Here is a 6,315-nt window from a genome sequence, read left to right as displayed (position 1 = left end):
GTAATACTAGTAATGTTTTATATGTGTATAGTACTTTATATTTTAAGGTGTTTTTATGTTCTTATGAGAGTACTGTCCTGGGAAAATGCCTAACATCTTGTAAAACTATACAAATGTTAGATACCGTCAATCTCGTATAACTGAGAAAATAAGCAGAATGAGAAATCTAGGACTTGTATAGGACCTCACTAAACAAGTGACGAGCAGAGCTTGTACTAAAATCAGGGCTTCTGATTTTCCCCATATCCCTCTACACAGCTGAGATTCATGACTATCTTTAAAGAGAACCTATAATATTGATATGTTTGGTTTCCTCTATTATGAACTGTGATTTAGCCTCATACACAAGTATGTATTAAATTGTTTCAGGCGCCTCGGTGTATCAGTTAGTTAAGTGTCTGCCATCGGCTCAGGTCGTGATCCCAGGGTCCTGGGATCAAGTCCCGCATCAGGCTCCCTGCTCAGCGGGAAGCCTGCTTCTCCCTCTACCACTCCCTCCTCATGATCTCTCTCTCTCTCTCACTCACTCTCTCTCTCAAATAAATAAATAAAATCTTAAAAAAATAAAAATAATTTGTTTCAGCCTCCTTTGGAAATGTGTTACTTCAGTATCTCACCTCAAGGATAAAAAAAATCACAAGTGAAACAAACTGTCAATCTTAGTAAGTCTGAATGTTTCAGTTAGTTATTGTTGTTGTCAATATTTGCTACTTATTTATTTCACTTGTCCTGTACCTGCAGCAAGTATCAGAGGTTCTGGAAAAATTACTGAGAGGAAATCTTGAAAGTGGAGAGAATTATATGCACAAACTTAGTTTCTTTTTCTACAAGTTGGGATAGATGAAGACTGTTCTTTTCTTTTCGTGGCTGAATGCTTTAGAACAACTCCAGAGAAGGTGATGTGAAGATGGAGTGTTGGGTGTAAGGTGAAGCTACACCAGCACATTCCTAAGGGTTGACATATTGCTCAGTGAATCCTCCTCTCAGGCCACATCAGGGCCCCTCCTCCTTCTGACTTGAAGGTTAGCAGTCAGAGCTCTGAGACATTTCTTGAACACCCACTAAAGTGTCAGATGTTTCACACATAGGGTCTCGTTCAGTCCTTTCAACCACTCTGCCAGGTATTTGTTATCACCTCTACTTTGTACATGAGGAAATTGAGACTCAGAGATGATATAGTATTTCCTAGTCCAATACCCAGGGAATGGCTGAGCTGTGAGACAGGAACTGCAGGTCACCTCCGGACTCCAAGTCATGCATTCTGGGCAGAGTCCCAGCTTCCAGGCACCCAAGTTTCCTAACCATTCTGGAGGATACCACTGAGTTCACCCACTTTTCCACCATGAAGAGATAGGAGCCCCGTGTGCCTCCTCGCTGCACCTGTAAACATGTTTAGACAACTTTCCTGAGGAATAGTTTCTCCCACGCAGGGTAGAAGTCAGTGTGAGAGGAAGAGCGGGGTGTGAGGGTGGGGTCTTGCCACCAGACCGTGGAACCTTGGTGGAGGCCCCTCTTAATTACGACGGGGTGAAACTGCTCTCTTGACAGGGCTATTTCGCCATCCTCAGAGGAGAGGGTCGAGGGGTTGGGGGCATGAGAGCTTCTGCCCCTTCACTCCCAGGACAGGTCAAGACAATCGTATTACCCTCTCATCCAGCTCTAGAAAGATTATTTTGAACTGAGCAAGGGTCTTAAGCCTGACTAACAGATATTGATTAGACCTGCAAATAGCTTCAGGCAGTAAGACAGTATGAAACCTAAAAAAAAAAAATCCTGAGTTTCCAGAATATCAAAGAGGTCATACCAACTAAAACTGCTGAACCAACTTTTTAAAAAATAAGCATTGATTAAAAATTTAATTGAATAGAGAACTCTCACAGCTTTTTACAGACCATATCCCAATTTTCTCTCCATCTCATGGGTGGTAAGCAAATAATATAACCAAGGAAATGTAAAGACAGACAGACAGAGGGAGAGAGGGAGAGAGAGGAGACTCAAGACTCTTCAATATGCTAATTTTATTCACTTACCAAATCAGCCTTCTGGAGGTTCTACACTATTCTGGAGGTTCTACACTAGAATGTTTCCTAAATACCTGTGGAAGGGAGGGAAGGAGAAATGGAAGGAAGGAGGAGGGAAGAAGAAAAGAAGGAGGGAGAAATAAGTTATGGCCTGGGGACCTCACCTGAAACCACAGATGGCGCCCAGGACTAGAATCATCACTGCATGGTGACCTGGGCCATTTCTCCCCACCGGGTGCATGATGCTTGCGTCTGGGAGCTCAGGCCTAGTCTGGCGGAGCCACAAGTGATCTAGGCCACATCCCAGGAGTTGACAGCCTCCTAAAAGGTGCTGAGAAACTAACAGAGCCAAAAAAATTTGCTGAGCACTTTTCAGACCCCTTCATTGTAATGGCCAGTGGTGTCCAATGATCTTAGTTGTGTATTGCAGAGCACAGAGAGCAGAGGTCTGAATGCTTCCAGGTGATGCCCCTGGGAATCCCTGCCCTTTCCCCAGACAGCTTTGTCCCTTGGAGCAGGATGTAGAGAGTGAAACTCTCAGGAAGAGTTTCCAGATTTTAAATTATATTTTTCTCAAGAATATGTTAAAAAAAAAATCATCATATATACTCTCCTCGCTTTTTTTCTGCTCCATGTGCTCTTATTTGGTATGTGTGCAGCTTTTCCAGGCTGTAACTTAACACATTATGAATTAGTCATATAACATTTTATTGAAGCTCATCATCAGACTACATTAATAATTTCCAGCCAGCACTTTACCACCTGCTGTGTTAAGCAAGGTTTCCTATTACCTGCCTAAGACCGCTGTCTTCAAGCTCCAGGAAGCCACACTATAGTCAAGACTTTTGAAATTTGATAGAGAAGTTCATGATCATTCTGTCCCCACTTCATTAGGTATCAACCCTGAGGCCCCTTAGTCTCCTGTGGACTCCCAGAGGCAAGGCCTGTGGTTTACTCATTTCTGTGTCCCCAGGGCTGGGAGTGTCTCAAGGGTGACATGGGGGGGGTCTCCAAAAGGCCCTGTACAAAAAGGGAATGAAATGGGCATATTGAAGACTTTGTTTTGCCTTCTATCCATTTGACTTTATTTACTTTTCTCTGGTCTGGTTTCTCCTCTGTGTCCCCACATCTAATACAATGCCCGGCAGGTGACAAGTAGAACCTCCAGAAGGCTGATTTGGTAAGCAAATAAAATTAGCATATTGAAGAGTCTCGAGTCTCCTTTCTCTCTCTCCCTCTGTCTGTCTGTCTGTCTGTCTTTACATGTCTTTGGTTATTTTATTTGCTTTTCTCTCGTTTGACCCCAGCACCATAGTGACAAAGTGACATGCTTGTAAAAGTCTGAAATCTTCTGAGAAAACACAGAGCAATAGCACATCTGTGTACCCTATGCTTATAGAAATGTGTTCATTATAAACGTTGTTGATCAGATTAAAACTTGAATTAATGGAGAGCAGACTTGTTCATGATGAAAGGACTACATATCACAAAATTGCCTGTTATTTCTAAATTGGTTTGTAGGTCCAACACAGTTCTATCATAATGCCACCAGAGTTGAGGGAAGGCAGTGAAGAGAAAAGGCATAGGGAGTAAAATTTTGTAAGAAAGTTTCTAAAATTCATCCAGAGTAATAAACTGGAGGAAATATACAAAAAAATTCTAGATAATGAAAAATGGGAAAAAGATTTATCTTTTGAGACTCTAAACCATTGACACTGCTTTAAGAATGAAAAAAGGCCTGAGATGCCTGGGCATCTGACTCTTGGTTTCAGCTCAGGCTGTGATCTCACAGATCATGAGACCGAGCCCTGCATCAGGCTCCGCACTCAGTGGGGAGTCTCCTTGAAAGATTCTCTCCCTCTGCCCCTCCCCCAACTTGTGTGCACTCGCACTTGCTCTCTCTCTTTCTCCCTAAAATAAATAAATAAAATTTAGGGAAAAAAAGAGTGAACAAGGCTCTTGTGATACTGGCGTAAGATATAAACAGATTTTTAAAAATTAAAACAAGTATAGAAAGATATTTTTGAAAGTCAGCTTATTAATTTGAAACCATTTGAAAAAAGTCCATACCAATAATAAATATAAGTAAGTGAGAGAAGGGAGGATGGTCACTTGCAATAGAATGTTGAATGGCAACATTCAGTAAGTGAGGCAGGAGCGCCAGAGGTGGAAAATTATCATTTTATAACCAACACGATAAAGACCGGTTCAGACAAGAATCATCAAAAGATACTAAATCAAAGGGGACGGGGATAGGTTTTGATGGGGAGCAAGATATTGGCATGGCCTTAAAGTGGCTCCCCAGAGATTGCTTTAAATTAATTGAAAGGGGAAATACCAACTATAGAGTGATTGCCAGCTGATAAAAATGAACATCACCAATGACGGACAGATGAACATCATATGTCACCAGCTATAATACACTAAGAAGGACATAATATCATTTGTGTAATAGCCCAGCTGAGAATGCATAACCTGAATCTATTCATTAAGGAATGTCAGGCAATGCCTCCAAAAGAAATAAAGGACTGAATTCTTCAAAAAAAAATGTCTAATTTTATAAAAGACAAAAGAAAAAAAAGGGAGCTCACAGGAGCCCCCTGTGGTGGTGGAAATGTCTCATAGCTTGATCTCTGTAATGGCTACGTGAGTGCATATGTTTATATGTAAGAATGCCGTGAGTTGTTGACTTAAGATGTGTGTGCTTATACACATTATACCTTGGTTATAAATTAAATTTTTAAAAAATTTAATGGGGAGTTGAGAGCAAGTCACCTGTATGAGAGGGTAGGAACAGGAAGTGAAGGATGCAGTGACGGAGGTGACATGATACCAGGAAATAATTACTTCAAAATTTGCCTCAGAGCTTTCACACATGAAACAACAAAACTATCCTAGAGTACCAGAGAACCATGTGCAACAGGATGATCTAGCTTACCCATCGCTGCTGAAGGAATCCAAGTCAGAGAAGGATGGGCAGGGAGATTGGTTAGGAAAATGTCCAGGGTACTTGCAGTGAGGCTTGGCCGTAAATGTAGGAGTTGGAGATGGAGAGGAGTGTACAGTATCCGTCTTCCTAATTTCCCTTCTTTGACCATTTATGTAAGATTTTACCTTTGGGTGGCTTTCATTTGAAACTGGTTTGGTCTTCTTTTTTAATGTGCAAATACAGAACTGAAGAAAGCCATACCTATGGGACAAAGAAATCAAAGAGCATATATGTTATCTCTCTGAGAAGAAGTTTTTTAAAGGACTATGATGAGCACTGGGTGTTATACGCAAACAATGAATCATGGAACACTACATCAAAAATTAATGATGTACTGTATGGTGATTAACATAACATAATAAAAAAGAAGAAAGAAATAGAAAAGAAAAAATACATGAGACATAAAATAGCAAAATGGCAGTTATAAATACATTTATATTATAATCAATAATTATATTAAATGTAAATGATATAAGCACTACAATAAAAAATAGATGATCAGACTAGATTTAAAAATGGGATGGGGGGGCGCCTGGGTGGCTCAGTCAGTTAAGTGTCCAACTCTTGATTTCGGCTCAGGTCATGATCTCAGGGTGGTGGGATTGAGCCCTGTGTTGGGCTTCTCGCTCAGCGGGGAGTCTGCTGGAGTTTCTCTCTCCCTCTTCCTTTGCCCCTTCCCGCCTCTCTGTCTAAAATAAATAAAGAAATCATATAAAGAAAAAAAAAAAGGACTATGATGATAGATTCTCAAACCTGGGCTGCAAGAGAAGGCAGGCATTACCCAAGTCAGCATACTTAATTAGATCCACATTCATGGAGGAGCCTCTCCCATGTCCTCAGCACTGGGCTAAGTCTGGGGACAATGAGTGAGCTGTTCCCAGCCCTGGCCCTTCACGAGCTTACGCACTCACGGGCTGATAGTACAAAGGGCAAGTTAGGACCTCTCATCAGCAAAGTTAAACGAGGTCACATTTTCCCCACCCCTTCTGCTCCAAAACACAGCAGTGAGAGTCAAAATGTGTAAATCGGTATAGCCGGGTTTCACAGCAAATAAACTAGAAGGTGGGGGGCGGGGGAAACCAACAACATAGAACAGAGAACAAACCGAAGCATATGCCTCTTAAGATATGAATAAGAAAGAAAATGAGAGCATGGGGCTAAAGGGATCAAAACGCTTGCCCCAAGAGGGGAGACCAAAGTGAGCTTGTTACATGAAGCTAGGGGAATGGCTTTCCCATTCCAATATCTTCCTCAAATGAAGACAAGGGAAAAGAAACACAAACAAAACTATTGTTTCTTATGGGG

The sequence above is a fragment of the Mirounga leonina genome, unplaced genomic scaffold (assembly GCF_011800145.1).
Source record: "Mirounga leonina isolate KUSES-001 unplaced genomic scaffold, KU_Mleo_1.0 Mir_115, whole genome shotgun sequence".
NCBI lineage: Eukaryota > Metazoa > Chordata > Mammalia > Carnivora > Phocidae > Mirounga > Mirounga leonina.
This window is presented reverse-complemented; position numbering follows the sequence as displayed.